This window comes from Ranitomeya imitator, chromosome 4 (assembly GCF_032444005.1).
Source record: "Ranitomeya imitator isolate aRanImi1 chromosome 4, aRanImi1.pri, whole genome shotgun sequence".
NCBI classification, from domain to species: domain Eukaryota; kingdom Metazoa; phylum Chordata; class Amphibia; order Anura; family Dendrobatidae; genus Ranitomeya; species Ranitomeya imitator.
In genome coordinates this window covers 379,979,202-380,005,213 of record NC_091285.1, presented here as the reverse complement: position 1 = coordinate 380,005,213, position 26,012 = coordinate 379,979,202, and the positions used below count along the sequence as shown (strand labels likewise).

General features: G+C 42.5%; 1 long non-coding RNA gene across 1 annotated transcript in view; it reads right to left on the bottom strand.

Annotated features, from left to right (window-relative positions):
* Positions 1 to 25,662, bottom strand: part of LOC138674130 (uncharacterized) — a 208,938-nt gene extending 183,276 nt beyond the window's left edge. The window contains exon 1 of the long non-coding RNA XR_011320502.1: positions 25,602 to 25,662. This is a non-coding gene — a long non-coding RNA (uncharacterized lncRNA). The remainder of the gene's footprint in view (positions 1 to 25,601) is intronic.
* Between the last annotated feature and the right edge of the window lie 350 nt (positions 25,663 to 26,012).

The window sequence follows — 26,012 nt, the reverse complement described above, 5'->3', positions numbered from 1 at the left end:
GCATCTGATTGCATCCTATCCAGACGACTGCTGAGTTCAAGTATGCTTTTGTTAAGCATATTGTACCCAGCAGACGTTTGCTCACTCAAAAGCTTGATGGCACTGTGGAAGGATGCATTCAGCTGCAAAAAGTCAGGCGCATAGCTCCTTTCCTGACCTCTCTGGCGCTGCCGTCCTGACCACAAAGGTGGTCTAGATGTTGCGGCAGTGGCAGAGGGGTGGGGAAAAGGGAACTCTAACTCATCACCTGCAGCTTCAAGTGACGAAGTCCGCCCTGCTGCTCCAGCGCTGGTGGATGAGGCTGAGGGATCAAACGAAAGGGAAGGTGCAGAAACAGAGGGGTCAACGTGGTCCCCGGTGGCGGACTCTTGAGGGATCGCTCCAGAGGGGTGCAACTCTGATGCAGGCTCCCGAGTGCTGCAGAAAGTGCTGTTAAAGAAGAAGAAAAAAAAAATTAGTATCTTGATATTACAATTGCCCTTGCTGCCAAAAAAATTGAAGGTTACACATTTTTACAGTTTGACTGAAAATATGTGGTGTTGAATATTTACCTTCTGCTCAGCAGCGTCGACCGGAGGAACGACAGGGCTCTGGCATGTTTGTATCTGCTCCTGCGTCCTCTAGATCCACTCGGGGCCTGCATCTCCTTATTAAATTCTCTCTTGAAGCGATCTACTGAGTGACCGCCACCGCACGTTAATCCTGTTACCTGGAAAGAGAAAGCAAAAATTGGTTACTATACAACACATTAAATCATGCTAACATAAGGTAATGAAGTATGAATACTTACGCGCTAGATCCTGGGCCCCAGCATCGAGTTCCTCCCAGTTATCCAAAACAGCACTGCACACTTCCTCCCATAGCCGTCGGGTGATTAACTGGTCAGCATGGTGGCGGTCCGACATGTTCCACAGCGGCTCCCGAATTTGTACCGCTTGGATGAGGGTGTCCACGTCAATGCCCTCCTCTTCGTCATCCTGTTCGGGAGCACGCTGTGAAGCCTAACAAAAGATAAGAAGAAAAAGGGAAAGATTACACCACATGAATTTTACAGTTTACTAAACACCGAACCAAAAAGGAACTTACTGTTCGGCGACCGCCGCGATTAGCATTCCGACGACTATGGGAGGTGCTTTGAGGAACTCTAAGTCGAGCCCCGGATTGTGAAGACTAATAAAAAAAAATAAATAAATAAATATTGTGCTTGGATAGAGGCATATGTATTGTGTGTGCTGTGCCGAATGTTTGTGTTGGGTGTAGTGTGTTGTATGTGAGGATCAGTCTGTGCAAAACTTACACTATGCGCTCCCGCTCCTTGAATTTCTCCACCCTGTCCGTCTCCTTCTGCAAGCCCCTCTGCTTCATCTTCCTGTGAATACAGAATAAACACATAAAGGGTTAAAATACAATTACCATAGTTGTACCAAAAAAAAAATTATGAAAAAAACAAAAATAAACACCTCAGTTTGCTGATGATGTGCTGGGGGGCTCTCAGAAGAAGACATTATGGTCTTGCGTCAATCTTGGGTTGGTCAGTCCTTTGCTTGTGTCCTCTTGGTCCCTAGAATCTGTAAGTATAAAGAGAGTTCTAAGCTAGTATACTAAAGGATAGATGGATAGATGCAGCTGGAACTTTACACTTACATCTTTTTCCAAAACTTGGGTGCTTGCTTCTATCTTGGGTTGGTTGGTCGGTCCCTTGCGTCCCTCTTGGTCCCTAGAATCTGTAAGTATAAAGAGAGTTCTAAGCTACTATACAAAAGGATAGATGGATAGATGCAGCTGGAACTTTACACTTACATCTTTTTCCAAAACTTGGGGAGCCTGCCTGCTTACGTGTCGGGTCAGTACCTTGCTTGGTTCCTGTAACATCTTCCAATTTGAAGACAGTTTTAATTAGAATGATTGTGAATAAGTATGCCAACTTACTTTATGATTTCCCCCACCACAAAAAAAAAAAAAAATTCTTAACCGTCAAACGTGATATGCTAGATATGCTTGATGCACAAGCTGCAAACCCTCTACCTCCTGTTTCCCCACAAACCCCCCCCCCAAAAAAATCCCTTTAAAGCAACACCAAAACTACTTTGAACTTGATATGCGCCATGCGCATGCTGGTAAAACCACCTAAACAAAGCTTAACCTTATAAAAATTGTTCCTCATTCAAAATTAAAATACCAATTCCCAAAATTGTTAATTATGATTACCCTACAGTTTGTATTTCCTAAAACCAGATAACATTTTCTATAGCAAAGATTTGCATTCCGCATTTGTATATATAACCTTTAGTGCATGTATGCCCAATTGTACATTTATCTTGAAATGAAACTACTGACAGTTTTGTGAAATTTTTATTACTATATTTTTTTAAATTTACTTTTTTTTTGGAACAGTAGGAGCTACACTGCTCTTTATTTGAAATACAAGTACATTATGAAAAACAACGAAAATGCAGAACATATCATACAACATTTATACACACACAAAACACATGTTACAGCACAGCTATTCAAAATACAAGCATAGTATGAAAAAATATATACACAGGGCAGGCAGGCACACGCACACACGCACACGCGCACACGCACGCACACACACGCACGCACGCACACACACACGCACGCACACTGGATGGCAGTACTCACATGGCTGTCTCAGGCAGGGTCTGGCTGGCAGGGCCTCTCTGGCTGGCTGGCAGGGCCTCTCTGGCTGGCTGGCAGGGCCTCTCTGGCTGGCTGGCAGGGCCTCTCTGGCAAGGTCTTGCTGGAAGGGTCTGGCTGGCAGGGTCTCTCTGGCTGGCTGGCAGGGCCTGGCTGGCAAGGTCTTGCTGGCAGGGTCTGGCTGGCAGGGTCTCTCTGGCTGGCTGGCAGGGCCTGGCTGGCAAGGTCTTGCTGGCAGGGTCTGGCTGGCAGGGTCTCTCTGGCTGGCTGGCAGGGCCTCTCTGGCTGGCTGGCAGGGCTTGGCTGGCAAGGTCTTGCTGGCAGGGTCTGGCTGGGTCTCTCTTGCAGGCAGGGTCTCTCTTGCTGGCTGGTACATTTGGGAATGACCTGTCCTCTTTATATAGTTTTGGGGTTGTCTGGGCAAAGTATCCACTTTTTGGAGCATGCTCAATTAAAAAAGCGGATTGGGGCGACGGATCCGCAAAACAGCGGATCGCGACGGATCCGTCGCCCATAGGCGCCCATTCTAAAAAGTGGCGGACGCGACGGATCCGCCACGGTCTTTTCGGCGGCGACAAAAAACGTTACAAAGTCCGTCAATGTCTAGACAACGTCCGCCAAATATCGACGGATCCGTCGCATGGCGGATGGAACGGACGACCATCCGCCACAATCCGTCGCTAATGCAAGTCAATGGGAAAATAACGGATCCGCCAAAAAAAATTGGCGGATCCGCTATTTGAGGAAAATGGCGGTTTTTGACTGACGCCAAAAGGCTGAAGTGTGAAAGAGGCCTAACATTAGAGGCAGACACCATGGCATCAATTGAGCCACAGTAGAAATTTGCATATGACATAGCAGCAGTCAGCCATGGGTCATTCATGAGGTATCAGGGTCTGGCCCAGCATTTACAGTTTTTAATTGAAGTTTCAATGAGGACCTGGTGGTTAAGGGAGTGGTGTAAGCCTTCTTAGGTGGGAGCCCTTATACCCCATGCAACACCTCCAAATTTTTTATCCAGCCACACTTAGATAGCACAAACATCAGTTTCATACAAATTGCTAGAAAAATGTAAGAAAAGTAACACAGGTAGATGACTGAAAGTTAGTGCAGGCCTGCCTGTAGGGGAGCCCTACTTACACATGCAACCCACCAGATGGAGACCCAATTTGGAGTCTCCACATTTCAAAAAAATATTGTTACACACCACTAAAGTGGCATCAATTTGCACAGAGTAGAAACAATATACCATATATACTTGAGTATAAGCCGACTCGAGTATCAGCTGAGGCACCTAATTTTGCCACGGAAAACTGGGTAAGCTTATTGACTCGAGTATAAGCTGGGTATGTATTATACAATTATTAGGTTCTGTAGAAGGACATAGTTCTGGGGATTTATTATGATGGAATATAGGCTGAACTGGATGGACAAATGTCTTTTTTCGGCCTTACTAACTATGTTACTATGTTACTATGTATTGTCCCCTCATTCCTGTCCCTGTATGTATAGTTCCCCCCATCCTGTCCTGCTCTATGTGGCTCCCCCTGTTGTATGCATTGGCTCCCCCTATCCCATCTTGTATGCATGGCTCGGCTCCCCCGTCCTCCCCCCTGTATGCATGGCTCATCGTCCTCCCCAGTCCTCCCCATCACACTCACCCTCCTCTCGCCGTCACTGAACGTCCCTGCATCTCCATTGTACCGATGCAGCAGCTTCTTCCTGTGCTGGAGCAGTCATGTGGTACCGCTCATTAGGTCATGAGTATGCACTCTACGCCTAAGGGAGTGGAGTCACGTGCATATTCATTACCTTAATAAGCGATACCAACTGACCACTGAGCACAGGAACAGGAAAGAGATGCTGGGACAGAGATGCAGCAACGGAGGGTGAGTATTGATGTTTTCTGGAAGCCGGCGGCTGCAGCTGTCACTGTGCTACAGCCGCCGACTCCCCGCTCCCCCTCCCTCGCCGGCTTTCTGGACCATGACTCGTTTATAAGCCGAGGGGGGCGTTTTCAGCACAAAAAATGTGCAGAAAAACTCAGCTTATACACTTGGTATATACGGTAATAGGCCTCTGACACACTGTGTACTGCAAGTAACCCACCAGATGGAGACCCAACTTGGAGTCTCCACATTTCAAAAAATTGTTTGTATTAGCAACAGCATACACAGAAGACACCATTGCCTAGTCTGCCAACTCTGTTACTGGGGGTGAAAAAGTCATTAGAGATCCATGACTTTTTCATTTTGATGAAAGTTAGGCGGTTTACATTTTCATGAGACAGCCATATGGATCACCAATTACTTTTGCACCCCAGTCGCAGACTTGGCAGACTAGGAGATGGTGTAGTTCTTAGTATCATGCACTGATCTCACATTATTGCAGTCTGTGCCAACTTTGTGGTGTCTTCTTTGCCTGCTATTGCTACTGCTGATGATGTTACAAACAACTTTTTGAAATGTGGAAACTCCAAGTTGGGTCTCCATCTGTTTGGTTCCCTATAGTAGGTGTGTCAGAGGCCCATTATACAGTTTATACTCTGTAGAAATTGATGCCACTTTAGTGGTGAGTGACGATAATGTTTTGAAATGTGGAGAATCCAAGTTGGGTCTCCATCTGGTTGGTTGCCTGTGTATGTTGGGCTCCCAAATAGGCAGGCCTGCATTTGCTTTCAGTCAACTACCTGTGTTACTTTCCCTACATTTTTCTACCAATATTAGTGTATGAAACTGATGTTTGTGCCATCTGAATATGGCTGGAAAAAAAAAAATTGGAAGTGTTGCATAAGGTATCAGGGCTTCCAGCTAAGAAGGCTTACATGGCTCCCTTAACCACCAGGTCCTCATTGAAACTTCCATTCCAAGCTGTAAATGCTGGACGAGACCCTGATGCCTCATGCATGGCCCATGGCGGACTGCTTCTGTGCCATTATAAAAGGTTCTACTGTGGGTCAGTAGATAAGACAACAATCTGAGTTACTTTCCTCACATTTGTCTACCAATAGCACTGTATGAAACTGATGTTTGTGCCCTTTGAGTGTGGCTGAAAAAAAAAGGGAGGTGTGACAGTTACAACACATGCATGGAGAGCCTGTGTGTTGAGCATAGCATAGTTAGGTACGAGACCCCGGTGTATCCACCATCCGGGGTAATCTGGGGAAAAGGGATATACTAGGGAGCCCCTAGTTGGAGGGATTGGGTAGGTGCCCACAGTCCCTTGACACTATGTGACCCTTTCGAGCAATCAGAGGGGGGCTAAGGTCGCACCCCATGATGCCTCTTTTTTACACTAAGCCAACTTCATTCTCACACCAATCTGTGCTGTAATGAATGGACCTAAAACATAAGATATCTTCCAAAATTAAAGTTACTACTTAAATGTTTAATAAAGCTCCTGCATAGGACCTAGCAGTACTGTGGTTCCTGTATGGTCTGCAGTCTGATGATGGCTGGTAACAACAACTGTAAACATCTCCTTACCATTGTTAAGGACATACTGGGAGTTGCAGGCTAAGGCAATACAATTATATATGGGATTTATATGACATTTGATTGCTTTACTAAAATTGGCAATGTAATAAGGTACTAATGGAGGTTCTGGTGATGTATTACTGTATTGACCGTGGTTCTGATAATGTTTTACTGAACTGACAATGGTTCTGGTGGTGTATTACTGCACTGACTATGGTTCTTGTGATGTATTACTGTATTGACAGTGGTTCTGGTGATGTATTACTGTACTGACAGTGGTTTGGTGATGTATTACTGCACTGACAATGGTTCTGGTGGTGTATTACTGTACTGACAGTGGTTTGGTGATGTATTACTGCACTGACAATGGTTCTGGTGGTGTATTACTGTGCTGACAGTGGTTTGGTGATTTATTACTGCACTGACAATGGTTCTGGCGGTGTGCTGACGGATGTTCTGGTGATTTATTACTGTACTGATGGTATACCTGTTGATGTAGTCATGCAGATGTTGTAATCTTTAATTTATCAGACTTGATACTGAAACATTATAAGATTCATGTGCTGGACTAAAAATACAATTGTTTCAAAGTCTGTCTGTCAACTGATCAAAAAATTGACTAAAGCCCCCATACACTGTAGACAGCTGTCTGATCGTTTGGCTGGCAGCTATCTCGCCCAGCTCTCCCATATACACGATTGCTCACTCTGCCGAGCATTCCTGTGTTCTCTATGAGAGCCGCTGTTAGACATCTCTAGCAGCAGCTTATTACTTAAAGAACAAAAGGATCTACAGTCCAAAATCAGACATGCTATTTTTTTTATCTCCCCTTACAATCATCAGTCAGAGAGCCCCCATACATATTGGACTGTCAGCGGAACCTGTTGCCAGAGGGTTTGCCAAATTTAGTCTAATGTCTATGGGGGTCTTAACCACTGTCTGAATGGTATGGGGACTGTCAGGGTATGTACACACGACTTCTTGTATTTTTCTGTGAATCCTTGGAGTTTTTCAGACAGAAGATGCTTCAGACACACTTACAACTCTGCTCCAACTAGGTACCTTTTATGAACTCAGCTCCTATAATGATACTGCTCACACCTACAATTCTGATGCAGCAAGTTACATGATTACAAACTCATCTTTGCTATTTTGGTGCTGTTGCTTCTTCAACCCTGCTGTGCCACGTTCCTGATAACCAACACATCTCAGATATCTTGGTGCTGCCACTGTTCCAGTGCAGCCATACATTTGGCCCTCCTGCATGTTGTGCTTCCTGATTCACATCTCCATCTGCCATACTGCATATCCAGCTGTACTGGTCCTCGCAATTTTACGTGTCATCTGGCAAATCCAGCTCTTCTGTGTTATTGCGTCTGGTCTGTGCCGCTAACAGAGACCTAGATCATAGAGAATCCACCTTACCAGGTGAGCCCATAGTATCTTTGCTGCTGCAATATTCAACAATCTTCAAAACAAACCAGAGAATTTTTCAAAATTCTCTATTGAATAAAGGCTTTCAACACAATAATACTAAATATTTCTCATTAAATGAAACAACGCACTCTTCTCTTTGTAAGACCGAGAGAAAGATAACTTCATAGTTTCCACTCGGCAGGCTTTAAATGAATTATGCATTTCATTTGGGACACAGATTCTATTAGAAGAACCAAGAAAATGAATTGTCATTCTGCACTATCAGCTCTCTCCTACACGGATGATGAACCTCTTCCCACAAATCAGCTGTCTTACAGTTGCCAATGAGGCTGCTTATAATCAATCAAAACATTCCTTGCCTGGGGGAGAGAGAGGAAAAGAGATAACTCACTTTACAAATTTACAATAAAGAGCTATTTTTCATGTTTTCAATCTACTTTAAGAAACACTATTACAAATATAACCTACCCTATGTGAAGGTTAATTTTTGCGATTAGGGCGTTCTAAAGGCCCCCATACACATAAGACAAAATTGACCCAATCAAAGATTGTTAATCGGATGAATGAACATTCATTGGCAGTTAAAAAAGCATCTTTGCCCACATTGGCCTCATTAAACTTGGGCCCAATGATGCAGCCAGTGCTTTTCATCAATCAAAAAATCCATGCCAATTGGCGTTTTGAATAATAACGTCCAGTCCTTGTTAATAAAGTACCCTATTGTGGGATTTTCTTACTATTTCATTACAAAGGTTCAGAAAATATTCCCAAATTTGTAAATTTGTGGCTAACTTAATAAAAAGACCTATTACAGACAAGACATCACGAAACGTGTCTATTAGGAACAAATACACTCAGGTGAGCTTGCATAGGCTCAAGAGGAATAGTGATCCAACAAATTTAGAATACAATTAATACTTAGCATGTTCTGTATAAATGGTAGACTGCTAAAATAATTTCTTGCAATTAGCCTGAGAAAATTCAGTCCAAATCCGCATGCAGGTAAAATTTTTAAATTGAGCCTTAACCCCTTAACGATCGCCGATACGCCTTTTAACGGCAGCAGTTAAGGGTGGAAAAAGTGAATAGCGCCCCCCAGAGTAGGATTTTCATTGGGGTCTCGGTTGCCGAGAGTAGCAGAGACCTCAGAGAACATGATTCGAGGGGGTTTTACGATCCCCGGTTAATTACCGGCGGCCGCAAAAACCCCCCCCAAAACACGATTTCCCATTTAATTTATCTGTCCTCCGATGTGATCGCACATCAGAGGACAGAGAAATTGGGTCTCCGATAGCCCCCGATACTCACCCATCTCCCCCGATGCTCCTTGTGGCTCCCGATGGGCGCCACCATCTTTTTCCTGGGAAAAAATGGCAGGTGCATGCGCAGTACGCCTGCCGGCCGGCACCCGGTGATCTTTGGGGTCTTGGCTGCCGGGGGTAGCCGAGACCCCAAAGAACATGATCAGGGTCGGTTTTTACCGACCCCTGTTTTGCGATCGCCGGTAATTAACCGTTTACAGGTGAACGCAAAAACAAAAAAAGCGGCGTGTCATTCTCTGTCCTCTGATGTGATCGCACATCAGAGGACAGAGAAATAGGGGGATTCGGGGACCCTATCCTACTTACCGGTGTCCCTGGGTCCTCCTGCATCACCTCCTGGCAGCCGGCTTCTTCCTCTGGGAAGAAAATGGCGGGCGCATGCGCAGTGCGCCCACCGTAATGTGCCGGCCGGCAGAGGAAGATTCTTCTTCTTGTTTTATTTTGGTCACTGTGAGATCCTATCACGGTGATCAAAATAAAAAAAATAGTAAATAACCCCCCCTCCCTTTATCATCCCCTTAGTTAGGAAAAAATGATAAAATAAAAAAATGTATGTATTTCTATTTTCCAATTAGGGATAGGGTTGGGGCTAGGGTTAGGGCTAGGGTTAGGGTTGGGGCTAAAGTTAGGGTTAGGGCTAAAGTTAGGGTTGGGGCTAAAGTTATGGTTAGGGCAAGGGTTAGGGTTGGTGCTAAAGTTAGGGTTAGGGATGGTGCTAAAGTTAGGGTTAGGGTTGGGGCTAAAGTTAGGGTTAGGGCTAAAGTTAGGGTTAGGGTTGGTGCTAAAGTTAGGGTTAGAGTTGGGATTAGGGTTAGGGTTGGGATTAGGGTTAAGGTTGGCATCAGGGTTACGTTTGGGATTAGGGTTAGGTTTGGGATTAGGGTTAAGATTAGGTTTGGGATTAGGTTTGGGGTTAGGGTTAGGTTTGAGGATAGGGTTGAGATTATGATAAGGGGTGTGTTGGGCTTAGGGATTTGATTAGGGTTGGGATTAGGGTTAAGGGTGTTTTGGGGTTAGGGTTTTAATTAGGGTTATGGATTGGGTTGGGATTAGCAGTAGGGGTGTGTTGGGGTTATGGTTGGAGTTAGAATTGGGGGGTTTCAACTGTTTAGGTACATCAGGGGGTCTCCAAACGCGACAGCCAATTTTGCGTTCAAAGAGTCAATTGGTGCTCCCTCCCTTCTGAGCTCTGCAGTGTGCCCAAACAGTGGTTTACCCCCCACAAATGGTGTATCAGCATGCCCTGGACTGATTGGACAACAACTTTTGGAGTCCAGTTTCTCCTGTTACCCTTGCAAAAAAAAAAATTAGGGGCTAAAAAATCATTTTTGTGGGGAAAAAATGATTTTTTTATTTTCATGGCTCTGCTTCAAACTTCTGTAAAGCACATGGGCGTTCAAAATGCTCACCACATATCTAGATAAGTTCCTTGGGGGGGTCTAGTTTCCAAATAGGGTCACTTGTGGGGAGTTTCTACTGTTTAGGTACATCAGGGGCTCTGAAAATGCAACATGACACCTGCAGACCATTCCATCAAAGTCTGCATTTTAAAACGTCACTACTTCCCTTCCGAGCCCTGATGTGTGCCCAAACAGTGGTCCCCCCACATATGGGGTATCAGTGTACTCAGAACAAATTGGACAACAAATTTTGGGGTCCAATTTCTCCTGTTACCCTTGGGAAAATAAAAAATTGGGGGATAAAAAAATCATTTTTGTGGGAAAAATATATATATATTTTCACGACTCTGCATTATAAACATCTGTGAAGCACTTGGGGGTTCAAAGTGCTCAGCACACATCTAGATAAGTTCCTTGGGGGGTCTAGTTTCCAAAATGGGGTCACATGTGGGGGGTTTCTACTGTTTAGGCACATCAGGGGCTCAGCAAATGTAGCATAACGCCCGCAGACCATATTATCAAAGTCTGCATTCCAAAACGGTGCGCCTTCCCTTCCGAGCTCTGCCATGCGCCCAAACAGTGGTCCCCCCCCCCACATATGAGGTATTAGCGTACTCAGGATAAATTGCACAATAGATTTTTGGGTCCAATTTCTCCTGTTACCCTTGTGAAAGTAAAAATCTGGGGGTGAAAAGATCATTTTTGTGGAAAAAAATATGTTTTTTTATTTTCATGGCTCTACATTATAAACTTCTGTGAAGCAGTTGGGGGTTCATAGTGCTCACCTCACATCTAGATAAGGTCTTTGGGGGGTCTAGTTTCCAAAATGGGGACACTTGTGGGGGGTTTCTACTGTTTAGGTACATCAGGAGCTCTGCAAATGCAACATGACGCCCACAGACCATTCCATCAAAGTCGGCATTTTAAAACGTCACTATTTCCCTTCCGAGCCCCGATGTGTGCCCAAACAGTGGTCCCCCCCACATATGGGGTATTAGCGTACTCAGGACAAACTGGACAACAATTTTTGGGGTCAAATTTCTACTGTTACCCTTGAGAAAATAACAAATTGCGAGCTAAAAAATCATTTTTGAGGAAAAAAAGGATTTTTTTATTTTCACGGCTCTGCATTATAAATTTCTGTGAAGCACTTGGGGGTTCAAAGTGCTCACCAGTCACCACACATCTAGATAAGTTCCTGAATGGGTTTAGTTTCCCAAATGGGGTCACTTGTGGGGGTTTCCATTGTTTAGTCACATCAGGGGCTCTCCAAACGCAACATGGCGTCCTATATCAATTCCAGCCAATTCTGCATTGAAAAAGTCAAACGGAACTCCTTCTCTTCCAAGCTCTGCCGTGCGCCCAAACTGTGGTTTACCCCCGCATATAGAGTATTGGCGTACTCAGGACAAATTGCACAACAACTTTTGGGGTCTAATTTCTCCTGTTACCCTTGTGAAAATAAAAATTTGGGGGCGAAAAGATCATTTTTGTAGAAAAAATGTGATTTTTTATTTTCATGGCTCTACGTTATAAACTTCTGTGAATCACCTGGGGGTTTAAAGTGCTCACCACACATGTAGACAAGTTTCTTAAAGGGTCTAGTTTCCAAAATGGTGTCACTTGTGGGGGTTTCTACTGTTTAGGCACATCAGGGGCTCTCCAAACGCGACATGGTGTCCGATCTGAATTCCTGCCAATTCTGCATTGAAAAAGTCAAACGGCGCTCCTTCTCTTCCAAGCCCTGCCATGCGCCCAAACAGTGGTTTACCCCCACATATGGGGTATCAGTGTATTCAGGAGAAATTGCACAAATTTTGTGGTTTATTTTATCTTTTTACCCTTGTGAAAATAAAAAAAAAATTGGTTCTGAAGTAAAATGTTTGCAAAAAAAAAAGTTAAATGTTCATTTTTTCCTTCCACATTGTTTCAGTTGCTGTGAAGCACGTCAAGGGTTAATAAACTTCTTGAATGTGGTTTTGAGCACCTTGAGGGGTGTAGCTTGTAGAATGGTGTCAAGTTTGGGTATTTTCTGTCATGTACACCCCTCAAAGTGACTTTAAATGGTAGGTGGTCCCTAAAAAAATGGTTTTAACCCTTATAACTTCCTAACAAAAAAAAAAATTGTTTCCAAAATTGTGCTGATGTAAAGTAGACATGTGGGAAATGTTATTTATTAATTATTTTGTGTGACATATCTCTCTGATTTAAGGGCATAAAAATTCAAAGTTTGAAAATTGCAAAACATTTTCGCCATATTTCCGTTTTTTTCACAAATAACCGCAAGTAATATCGAAGAAATGTTACCATTAACATGAAGTACAATATGTCACGAAAAAAACAATCTCAGAATCAGCGGGATCCTTAAAGCGTTCCAGATAACCTTATAAAGTGACAGTGGTCAGAATTGTAAAAATTGGCTCGGTCATTAAATACGAAATTGGCTGTCGCTAAAGGGTTAATTTGTTTTTCATGTCTAATATCTGTAAAACGCTTTTATGTTTTTTTAGTTTTATAACTGTTTAAGAAGTTATATAACTATTTGGGAGATATATTGATTATACAAATGAGAAAGTAATTTGCCTTTGTCCCAGGTTCTATGAATAAAGGAACAAAAAAGATATGAATGCCTTATAAGTATTAACACAAAATAAAATATACAGAGTGCTTCCAGGTTTCAATGCATTCAAGTCTTGGTTAGGTGAAGATGAACTCCTAATTCCGTGCCCAGCATCATTTACTGTATTATGTCTTGCAGTATAAAATCCAAAATAACAACTGATTTGTTTTCAATGCAAATGTTAGCACTGTTCAGATGGACTCAGAAAACAGTCATCTAAGGGTATGTGTGTACTGGAACTAGATTATATAATCTCTGTGATCATTACTTACAGTACACAGTGTTTGTGGAAGATATTCATTCTAATGGAAATAGTTTTTTTACAACACCTGATTACGTACACTTATAAGGAACGTGTCTTCTGAAAAATGACCTGCTGTTATAATCAAGCTTTTATGTTGAACATATGTTTAACAACTTTTAGAAATATTTACATTATACATTTTACTATCTAAATAAAAAAAAATCTGGAAATCGTTCAGTTTTCTACTGTGAGCATCATAATAAGCTGAAACTTCGTGTTCTCTACAGATTACTCTATAGTGGTCATCCCATTATCATCAAAGGCAGGTTTACAAAGACAGGTATCACCTCTATATCTATTGATAACCCAACATGACATGTTCACAAAAGGTAATAGTTATAGCTCACCTCCTTTCCTTTCTAGTACAATGACAATGAGTGCACATCATACCTAGAAGTCTTTAACAAAGATTTCAATGCTCTCTAATTTAGTATTTCCTATGGTCATATGGTTGATGTATATCATATCTCTAAATGCTACTGGAAAAAGAAAAAAGCAGTGCATGCAAAAATAACTACTGATGCTCCTTCTATGGATGGAAAAGCTGATTAAAAAAATGCAGGCTGGAAGTCCTAAAATGGCCAGAAATAGTATTATTCATCATGTACTCACATGACAGCTTAACCGCTTCCCAACCGTCCAATGTAGATAAACGTCATAGCTTGCAGAGCTTTTTGCAGTGCCAACGTTTCTCTATGGTCAGTGGTCTCACAGGACCTCCGGGGTCCTGCAAACACTGTGATGGCAGTGCAGAGAAATAGCTCTGACAGGTCACATCATAGGGACCTAATTGGAACAGGTCCCAATGATGTTTACCAATTGCTATCTTCTAGATGCCACGATCATGGTATTTAGAATATAGTGAGAGAACTCCTTCACTCACCTCTCCAACGCTCTCCCCTGTGATGAAATGTGATCACATTACGGGGGAGCCAAACGTTGTCATGGCAGCCAGAGATCACATGATGACCTCCGGATCTGCCAGCTATGTAGGCTTGTTAGACTCAGCCAGCAGCAGGGTCAAACATGATTTGCCAGTGTAAAACTGATCGGTCTCATGCATAGCAATACATGTGTTTTTTGCAATGTATGAGACCAGTGATCAGAAAAATCTAAATTGAAGTCTCATGCGGGAACTAAGTAAAAAAGTAAAAAAGTTAAAAAAAAAAAAAAACTTTTTTTATAACTATTTAAAAAAATCACAAAATAAATGAAAAAAAAGAAGAAAAGAAATAAATCAATAAATGCAAATAAAAACATAAAAGGTACAAAATTTTTGTATTGCCGCGTCCGGAACAGCTCGACCTATAAAACTGTCACACTAGTTAACTGCTTTTGTGCATACTGTAAAAAAATTAAAAACTGAACAAAGAGAGATGCTTTATCATCATACCACCATCAAAAGGTGGAATAAGACGCGATTAAATAGTCAAATGGAAATAAAAATGGTACCGATGAAAACGTCATCTTGTCCTACAAAAAAACAAGCCGCCATACAGCTCCGTCAGTGGAAAAGTAAAAGTTATTGCTTTCAGAATAAAGTGATGCAAAAACAATTATCTTTTCTATAAAGCGTAAAAGCGGTAAAAAATAAAAAAGCTATATAAATGTGTTAACGCTGTAATCGTACTGACCAAAAGAATAAAGATGCCTTATCAGCTATACCACACATGTAACGGTATAAAAAAAACTCAAAAAACATATCATAAGTTGCTGGTTTTTGTTCATTCTGCCTCACAAAAATCTGAATAGAAAGCGATCAAAAAATGTCATGTGCTCGAAAATGGTAAAATAAAACGTCAACTCGCAGAAATATGAACAAATTATAGTTCTCAAAATATGTGATGCCAAAATTTGTTTTTGTAAAAAAAAAAAAGCATTTTTTAGTGTGTGACAGCAGGCAAACATAAAAAAGTGATATAAATCTGTAATTGCACTTCCCCGAAGAATAATGTCGTCTAATCACTTATACCGCATGAGGAACAGAGTAAAAGATAAATAAAACCAATTCTTCACCTGGTGTTATATTGTTCATTCTGCCTCCCAAAGATCGCACCAAGACTCGGCTCACATTTATCCTGCACTTTACGCTGAGCACTTACACCGGGGTTCCATGTAAATCTCTGAAATACGTGATTTAGACAGAACTCTTGTCAGAAGATTCTCTTTAATGAGACAAATGAAGACACTGGACACCGTCTGACCTATGATCTGATGGTATCCGTCTTTTTAGGCGTGGATAAAAGCACAGTCAGCCACTGTTTTGTGCATGTTTGAAAAGAAGGACACCACTGAACAGAGACCAGACGGAGTCCAAAGTAACTCTGCTGCCTCATTATAGTGAATGAATCCCTCGGGGGTTTCATCTGAATCACGTCTCTTGGAGATTTAGATGGAAATGCCAATATAAGTGCTCAGTATAGAGCGCCGCATAAATATGATCCCAAATGTTACGTTAAATGTTTCCAATAAAAGCTTCAACTTAATCCACAAAAAAGCACCCACTCAGATCCGTCATCAGAAATGTAGGGGACTTCCACGTCACTGGTAGTACTCAGGCTCTGAAAAAGCCTGAGACCCACAGTGTGCCTAAACCCCATGTCTGGCATTTCTGTAGGGATGAGAGCCCACCTAATTTACGGGTGCATGTCTCGAGAGCATGAGCTGGACATAATGTACTGATCACTACAATGTACTGGTCACTGCAACATACTGGTCACTACAATGGCAGTTTGCAATTTTCACTCCGCAACATCCACTGCTGCTTGTTTCTGGAAAACATCCACGGAGTCAAAATGTTCACTAGACCTGTAGATAAATACCCAGAGGGTTAATTTCCAAAATGGGGTCACTTGAGGGGGGAATCTCCTCTTCTGGCACTTAGGGGTTGTATATATGGAGTCCGTAAACTATTCCAATATAATATGTTCTCCATGTCATATAGCTCTCCTTCCCTCCTGAGTCTTGCTGTGTGGCTAAGCAGTATTGTATGTCCACATATGGGATATTGCCACATTCAGCAGAAATTGTGTGACACATTTTGGCACCATTTTTACTCATTTTCCCATGTGAAAATGTAAAATCTGGGGCCAAAACATTTTTTTGTGGTAAAAATGTAATTATTTTTTCTTCACTGCCCAACAGTATGAAAGTCTGTGACACACCTGTGGCATCAATATGATCACTGCACCCCTAGATGAATTCATTGAGATGTGTAGTTTATAAAATTGGGTCACTTATGGATGTTTCTGCTGTTCTAGAAGTCCAATAGGTCTGCCAATGGGACATGGCACCCTCAATCCAGTACAGCAAAATCTACACTGTAATTTGGCACTCCTTCCCTTATGAGCTTTGCACTGTGTTGTGCATTGTACTGTTCATTTTTCCTTAATACTCCTTTTGAAAATTGCAAACTTGGGGTGAAAGCAACATTTTAGTGGAAAAAATAGTAATATTTCTTTGACTCAGCCCAATGTTATACAAGTTTGTGAATTGCCTAAAGGCTAAAAATACTCACTACTACCCTAGATAAATTCCTTGAGAGGTGTAGTTTACAAAATAGGGTCACTTGTGGGGGTTTCTGCTGTTTTGGCATGTCACGAGCACTTCAATTGTGACATGGTGTCTGCAACCTATTCCAGCCAAAATAGCGGTCCTTCCCTTCCGAGCCCTGCCATGTGCCCAAGCAGTTATTTTCCAACAAATATGGGGTATTGGTGTACTCAGGAAAAATTGCACAACAAATTTTGGCATTCATTTTCTCCATTTACCCTTGTAAAAATAAAAAAGTTGGGGCTAAAACAACATATTTGTTGGAGAAATTGATTTTTTTATTTTCACGGCTCAACATTATAATATTCTGTGAAGTCTCTAAGGGTTCAAGATGTTCACCACACATCTAGGTAAATTCATTGAGGGGTTTAGTTTCCAAAAATGGGGTAATTTGTAGGGGGTTTCCACTGTTTAGGCACCTCAGGGACTCTCCAAATGCGACATGGCATTTGCTATTGATTCCAGCCAATTTTGTATTCCAAAAGTCAAATGGTGCTCCTTCCCTTCTGAGCCCTGCCGTGCGCCCAAATAGTAGCTCTCCACCATATAAGGGTTATTGGCGTACTTAGGAGAAATCACGTTTCCCATGTTACCCTTGTGAAAATGAAAAATTTGGGGCTAAAGTAAAATTTTTTCATTCATTTTTTCTTCCATATTCCAATAATTCCTGTGAAGCACCTGAAACTTCTTGAATGTGGTTTTGAGCACCTTGAGGAGTGCAGTTATTATAATAGTGTCACCTTTGGTTATTTTCTGTCATTTAGGCCCCTCAAGTCACTTCAAATGTGATGTGGTCCATGAAAAAATGGTTTTGCAAATTTTATGGAAAAACTAGAAATTGCTGATCAAATTTTAACCCTTCTAATTACAAAAACAATAACAAAAAAATTATGTTTCAAAAATTGTGCTGATGTAAAGTAGACATTTGATAAATGTTATTTATTAACTATTTTGTGTGACATAACTCTCCGGTTTAATGGTATAAAAATTATAATAACTTGAAAATTGCAAATATTTTAGGCAAATTTCCGATATTTTCACAAATAAACGCAAGTTATATTGAAGAAATTTTACCGCTATCATGAAGTACAATATGCCACGAAAAAACATCTCAGAATCACTGGGATATGTTGGAGAGTTCCAGAGTTGTTACCTCATAAAGAGACACTAGTCAGAACTGAAAAAATGGGCATGATTATGACGGTGAAAACAGAATCTGGTGCAAAAGGGTTAAGCTAAAAAGTTACTTGGAAGTTTCAGAAGCACTCCAAAGAGTTGACCTGCGAAAGATCTGTGCGCCTAGCTCCAAAATTCCAAAGGCCGATCACTCAGCAAGTCTCCACTTTGGCACGTCTTCTATAGTCTATGCAGATTGACGAGATGAAGATGGCTAAAGGCCCCGTCACACATAGCGAGATCGCTAGCGAGATCGCTGCTGAGTCACAAGTTTTGTGACGCAACAGCGATCTCAGTAGCGATCTCGCTATGTGTGACACGTACCAGCGATCAGGCCCCTGCTGTGAGATCGCTGGTCGTGTCGGAATGGCCTGGGCCATTTTTTGATCGTTGAGGTCCCGCTGACATCGCTGAATCGGCGTGTGTGACGCCGATTCAGCGATGTCTTCGCTGGTAATCAGGGTAAACATCGGGTTACTAAGCGCAGGGCCGCGCTTAGTAACCCGATGTTTACCCTGGTTACCATCGTTAAAGTAAATAAAACAAACGCTACATACTTACCTACCGCTGTCTGTCCCCGGCGCTCTGCTTCTCTGCTCTGGCTGTGAGCGGCGGGCAGCCGGAAAGCAGAGCGGTGACGTCACCGCTGTGCTTTCCGGCCGCTGTGCTCACAGTCAGAGCAGAGAAGCTCTCCAGAGACCAAACAGCGACGCTGCAGCGATCCGGATCGTTGTCGGTATCGCTGCAGCGTCGCTAAAGTGTGACGGTACCTTTAGCGTCATCAGGAGGTTCGTAGTGCAGAAGGAGCATGCTTCTATTGTGGCGGTCCGGAATACCTTATCCAATCCTGCCCCGAGAAACACTCTTATAGATGCGCCTTTTCTGGGGTGGCTGGGGGCAGATGTTTTTAGACAGGGGGTACAAAAACAATGGTCCTTCTCTAGGCTATTAATATCTGCCCTAACTCACTTGCTTTTCCTCTCTGGTGGAGAAAACTGCGCGAGAACCCACTCAATTTTTTTCCACAATTATAGTCTTTAATTTAACCCCTAGGGTTCCAAATGTTTCCTAACACAAGTTACTAAATTTATTAAATCCTAATGCTCCACAAAGAAACACAGTCCATAAATCCCATAAAATATACCTTTATTAAATATATAAATTTTAAAATGCACAAAGGAAAAGATACATCGGGACAAGTGGGGGCTAGTGAGAGAACTGTACGGCAGTAAACAGGGCTACAGGATACTACCCACCGTATCAGCACATCATGTATAATAATATATACCCCAATGGGTAAATAGGACAAACACACATAACAGGACACTGGTAACTCCAATACGGCCAAAAGAGTATATGAACAATAAGGTGCAAGTGCACATGCAGCATAGAAAACACTAAGTACCAGCCAAGTACCAGCATAGAATGTATAAGGAGGGCATTTACCTGATGTTTGCTGACCGGTGGGAGACCTGAGCCAACCCCTTGTTTGCCCTATTTACCCATTGGGGTAAATTTATATATTTAATAAAGGTATATTTTATGGGATTTATGGACTGTGTTTCTTTGTGGAGCATTAGGATTTCTGTTGACAGTTGTCCCTATTTTTTAGTCCAAACATGCACACATGATATATTAATACTAATATTGGTACTCTTATATTCATAATCTGTGTGTTACATGTGTGTAATATGTGTGTCACAACTTTATTATATAAATTTATTAAATACATAAAAAAATAGTTTTGATATGACGTGGTTTACTGTATGTAAACCATGTGTCATATCATATCGGGTTTTTTTAATCTCCAGTTTTTCCAATAGTCTTTTATTAACATGGCTTTTTTTTTCTACAGGACTGAAGGCAATATAAGGGCCCAAACTCCAAGGACCCATGATGGCAACAGCCCGGAGCATGGTTTAGGCGAGGAGTTAGAGGACTTTCCTTTGTATTCCTCGCCAGATCCTCTGGAAGCCAGGCCTTCTTCCACAATGTCTGAAGCTGGTTTGGCATCCTCCTGTGTGGATGGAAGTTCGTTGTCTGCTGTGGATGTGGCGTTAGGGTCTACTGAGGCTGCTCCTGACTCTGGCACTGCATCTAGCTCTGCTGGTGGCATGTCAAGGCCCACTGGGATGGGGGCTCGCTCTTCCTATCCCGTGTCATTGAGAAGGGTGGCACCCAAGAAGGGAAAAAAGAATGAGGCTTCGCTTCGACTAGTGTGATTGAAACACTCACTAGTCGAACCCTCAATCTGATTGATAATTCTTCTCCAAAAGATAAGATGGACAAATTCGGCTCATTGGTAGCCGGCTGCCTAAGGTCCATGCTGCAGGACAGGCAGAACATATATACAGGTCCTTCTCAAAAAATTAGCATATAGTGTTAAATTTCATTATTTACCATAATGTAATGATTACAATTAAACTTTCATATATTATAGATTCATTATCCACCAACTGAAATTTGTCAGGTCTTTTATTGTTTTAATACTGATGATTTTGGCATACAACTCCTGATAACCCAAAAAACCTGTCTCAATAAATTAGCATATCAAGAAAAGGTTCTCTAAACGACCTATTACCCTAATCTTCTGAATCAACTAATTAACTCTAAACACATGCAAAAGATACCTGAGGCTTTTATAAACTCCCTGCCTGGTTCATTACTCAAAACCCCCATCATGGGTAAGACTAGCGACCTGACAGATGTCAAGAAGGCCATCATTGACACCCTCAAGCAAGAGGGTAAGACCCAGAAAGAAATTTCTCAACAAATAGGCTGTTCCCAGAGTGCTGTATCAAGGCACCTCAATGGTAAGTCTGTTGGAAGGAAACAATGTGGCAGAAAACGCTGTACAACGAGAAGAGGAGACCGGACCCTGAGGAAGATTGTGGAGAAGGACCGATTCCAGACCTTGGGGAACCTGAGGAAACAGTGGACTGAGTCTGGTGTGGAAACATCCAGAGCCACCGTGCACAGGCGTGTGCAGGAAATGGGCTACAGGTGCCGCATTCCCCAGGTAAAGCCACTTTTGAGCTACAGAGAAGCAGCACTGGACTGTTGCTAAGTGGTCCCAAGTACTTTTTTCTGATGAAAGCAAATTTTGCATGTCATTCGGAAATCAAGGTGCCAGAGTGTGGAGGAAGACTGGGGAGAAGGAAATGCCAAAATGCCTGAAGTCCAGTGTCAAGTACCCACAGTCAGTGATGGTGTGGGGTGCCATGTCAGCTGCTGGTGTTGGTCCACTGTGTTTTATCAAGGGCAGGGTCAATGCAGCTAGCTATCAGGAGATTTTGGAGCACTTCATGCTTCCATCGGCTGAAATGCTTTATGGAGATGAAGATTTCATTTTTCAGCACGACCTGGCACCTGCTCACAGTGCCAAAACCACTGGTAAATGGTTTACTGACCATGGTATTACTGTGCTCAATTGGCCTGCCAACTCTCCTGACCTGAACCCCATAGAGAATCTGTGGGATATTGTGAAGAGAAAGTTGAGAGACGCAAGACCCAACACTCTGGATGAGCTTAAGGCCGCTATTGAAGCATCCTGGGCCTCCATAACATCTCAGCAGTGTCACAGGCTGATTGCCTCCATGCCACGCCGCATTGAAGCAGTCATTTCTGCCAAAGGATTCCCGACCAAGTATTGAGTGCATAACTGAACATTATTATTTGTTGGTTTTTTTGTTTGTTATTAAAAAACACTTTTATTTGATTGGATGGGTGAAATATGCTAATTTATTGAGACAGGTTTTTTGGGTTATCAGGAGTTGTATGCCAAAATCATCAGTATTAAAACAATAAAAGACCTGACAAATTTCAGTTGGTGGATAATGAATCTATAATATATGAAAGTTTCATTGTAATCATTACATTATGGTAAATAATGAAATTTAACACTATATGCTAATTTTTTGAGAAGGACCTGTATGTCAGCAGCCAACGTTCTGCTCATGTCTGTTGATGTAAATCATTCAGCTGCAGCGATGAAAACTAAATCTCCGAGCACTAAAAAAAATACTCGGAGGACACCCCAGCGTGCTTGGTAAATCTCGAGTAACGAGTATATTCGCTCATCACTAGTCATTATCCTGTCCATTTTTTGAAGGACAAAAAGTTTGGACAATGTTTGTCCAATTGTTTTGATAATAAATCAGTTTAGCTAACTTTTGGGATATATGTTTGTTACATATATAATCTTTAAAAAAAAGTTTATTTGGGAAACTGTGTCTGTGGTTATTTTGAAAAAATAATGGGAGTATATACTTAATTAGAGTTTGAGTACTGTCGATGGAAAATGGGATCAGAAAAAGTGTCAGTCAAAACTCATGGAGACAAGATTTAAAATTGAAATCAAAGTATTTTTTTATTAACCTTTTTTTGGGTTTCAATAATTGTGCAAGAAAAATGGGCCTTGATCACTTGTGGTTTGGCATCAGATCTTCTCTGCTGTTCAGGCTGATTGGGGGGTTGGACTAGGAAATGACCTCATAGGAGCCTCTTTTTTTGTCTCAACTTTATTTGTGTTCAAAAACGCTTTAAAAACGCTTGAAAAAACGCATGAAAAAACGGGTCAAAAACGCATAAGAAATGCATCAAAATCCACATGCATTTTCCCTTGCAAGGGTGTATGGTTTTGATGAGGAAAAATCTGCAACGTGGGCACATAGCCTAATAAAAAATACCTGTATGCCTAGGGCGCATGCATCTGATGTCCTGACACTTCATGGCGACAAAGATTAAGGTTATGTTGCCTTACCCCTTGATTATGGTTACAAATGACCCCAAAATGCATGGGCTCCTTAGTCAGTGTAGTAGGTTCATAAGTCTTAAGTAGAGGTGCAGAGTCAGCAGTGCGTTATTGTCTGCATTTATGCAACCATTTATCAAGATGGACTGTGAGGGACTAGAATGCTTCATGTTAGGGTACCATCACACAGTGGCACTTTGGTCGCTAGGACGGCACGATCCGTGACGTTCCAGCGATATCCTTACGATCTCGCTGTGTCTGACACGCTACTGCGATCAGGGACCCCGCTGAGAATCGTACATCGTAGCAGATCGTTTGAAACTTTATTTCGTCGCTGGATCTCCCACTGACATCGCTGAATCAGCGTGTGTGACGCCGATTCAGCGATGTCTTCACTGGTAACCAGGGTAAACACCCTGGTTACCAGTGTAAATGTAAAGAAAACAAACACTAAATACTTACATTCCCGGTGTCTGGTCATGTCCCTCGCCTTCAGCTTCCCGCACTGACTGGTGAGCGCCGGCCAGTCGTAAAGTACAGCGGTGATGTCACCGCTCTGCTTTCCGGCTGTCCGGCGCTCACTGTCAGTGCAGAGAAGCACAGCGCCGAGGGATGCGACAGGAATGTAAGTATGTAGTGTTTTTTTTTTTTTACGTTTACGCTGGTAACCAGGGTAAACATCGGGTTAGTAAGCGCGGCCCTGCGCTTAGTAACCCGATGTTTACCCTGGTTACCGGGGACTTCGGGATCGTTGGTCGCTGGAGAGCTGTCTGTGTGACAGCTCTCCAGCGACCAAACAGCGACGCTGCAGCGATCGACATCGTTGTCATATCGCTGCAGCGTCGTTTTAGTGTGACGGTACCCTAAGTCTCTAAATAGAACCTGTACTTATATTCACTTTGTTAGTAAGTTCAGTATAAACTTAAGGTGAAGGGCCTAGTCATTCCTCTGTGAGTCTATGGCCCAGTGCTAGAATTCAGTACAGTACTCCTTAGCATATGTCACTCTTGGTGTAGGACTGTTAATTTACTTTCTGCAAACACTACTCAATCAAAATAATCATACAGGAGCCCAAGGCCCTCAACAAATGAATCAACTGAGGAGAGTTTAAGAGCACCAGGGGTAGAAAGAAAGCCAAAACTGGGGTTCCAGCTTTCAGTAAAAAAATGAAATGATGAATTCCACCTACTCACTCTCAGACTGGGGGGCACATATCGCCAGTGTAGCTGCACGAGGGTCCAGGGGAGGAGGGGGCCCGCTACCATTGGCAACTATTTCAGCTGTATGTGCGGTTACAGGGGCCATTTCTTACACAGGGGCCCAAAGTTGTTAGTGTCTGCCCCTGCTCTCAGATACAGTGGAATGGAGGCAGAGCCTGAAGTACAGCTGACAACGTTTCCTAAAGGTAAAAAAAAAGTAAATTCGGTTTCATAATGCTCCATTAATGAGTCCATTCCGCAAGGTCCTGAATTAACTGCGCCAGGCACTGCATTTAATTAACCACCATTTGGAGGTGATCCATGTTTTTTGGGGCGACCAGTTATACTGTCACGAAAGTTCTGTGTGTAGTAACCTGGCAGTTCTTAATAGGGCTTTCACTGACAGGTCTAGTGCTAGCCATACCATCTACAAAATCTCAGGGGGTGACCAGGCCTTCAATTTTTAACCACAGTACATGTATCTGGACTTATACAAGGGCCTCGATTTGTGGTTTATAACAAAAAAAAACCACTAATAAACCATGAGCTAGGATCAAAGGTGTCTACCAGGTCAAGCAGTAGTATTAACTGGCAAAGGGGAATAAGAGTTCAGTAGCTAAAATATCCAGCAACCCTGCCCAGAGCTAATTGCATTAGTCAGCACAAACCAGAAGTTAGCCCTCAAGTTAGGCAGAACAGCACAACAACTGCTAAAGATGTACACAAGACCACGGCATTGTTGCCCTGCATTGCCTGCAATGAACGTGAGGTGCCACTCAGCAGCAAACTCGGAACCAGAGGAAGCAGGCACCATAATGAATATCACATGTATAGTGTGTAGATATTTGATCATTAAATGTGCAGAATTCAGGTAACTATAGTATACTAGATTGTGGCCCGATTCTAACGCATCGGGTATTCTAGAGTATGCATGTCCCCGTAGTATATGGACAATGATGATTCCAGAATTCGCGGCAGACTGTGCCCGTCGCTGATTGGTCGAGGCAACCTTTATGACATCATCGTCGCCATGGCAGCCATTATGACATCTACGTCGATACTGTGCCCGTCGCTGAATCAGAAACGTGAGATGTCTACGTCCTTTATGACATCATCGTCGCTGTGCCCATTGCTGATTGGTCGAGGCCTGGTGGCCTCGACCAATCAGAGGCGCGGGATGTCTACGTCCTTTATGACATCATCGTCGCTGTGCCCGTTGCTGATTGGTCGAGGCCTGGCGGCCTCGACCAATCAGAGACGCGGGATTTCTATGTCGATGCTGTGCCGGTCTCTGATTGGTCGAGGCCTAGCGGCCTCGACCAATCAGAGACGTGGGATTTCCAGGACAGACAGACAGACAGACAGACGGAAAAACCCTTAGACAATTATATATATAGATATATTTACTCTTCATAGAGCGAACTGGTGGGCACTGGGGCTTTCTCACACCTCTATACACTGTTGTGGGATGCTAGTTCAATTAAATAAGTTAACTCATATCACTTTAGTTGAGCTATGAATGACAGCACTTGTATGATGTAATTGGCTTGTCAAGGCCTGTTGTATGTCACCTGTCATATACATGTCGCTTTCAGTTGAATTGAGATATAGACTACTTTTAAATTATCAGTAACTGAGCCAATCCCACATTCAACAAATAGCAGAGGAAAAAGCAGATAGCAAGCAATTACTTTGTCTTACCTGATAAGGCCTCCCTGCCAGAAACTAGTCCATCCCGTTTACTGATAGATTCCTCTTCTTGGCCATTCTTCACATATCCAGGAGGCAAGATAGAGAAGAGAATCATAGTGATTATTTCTGGTGACTAAAAACCTAATATATTTGTGGCTTCTACACCACTACAGTTTTGTAGAACTTGCACATTTTTGGAGGGATATTAACATTTTAGAAATTTCTGGCAAATCCATATGATACATTTGCACGTGCTCAGCTCCTTCTATTCATTTCTAATGGAGTCATGGGAAAAAACAGAAACGGCCATACCAGAACACGCATATCAGTGAATGGCCATCTCCTTTCTCTCTCCACCTGCATACAGTGGTTAGAGCATCCTAATTCTAATGATAGGTGCAGATCCAAAAGGTGAGACAC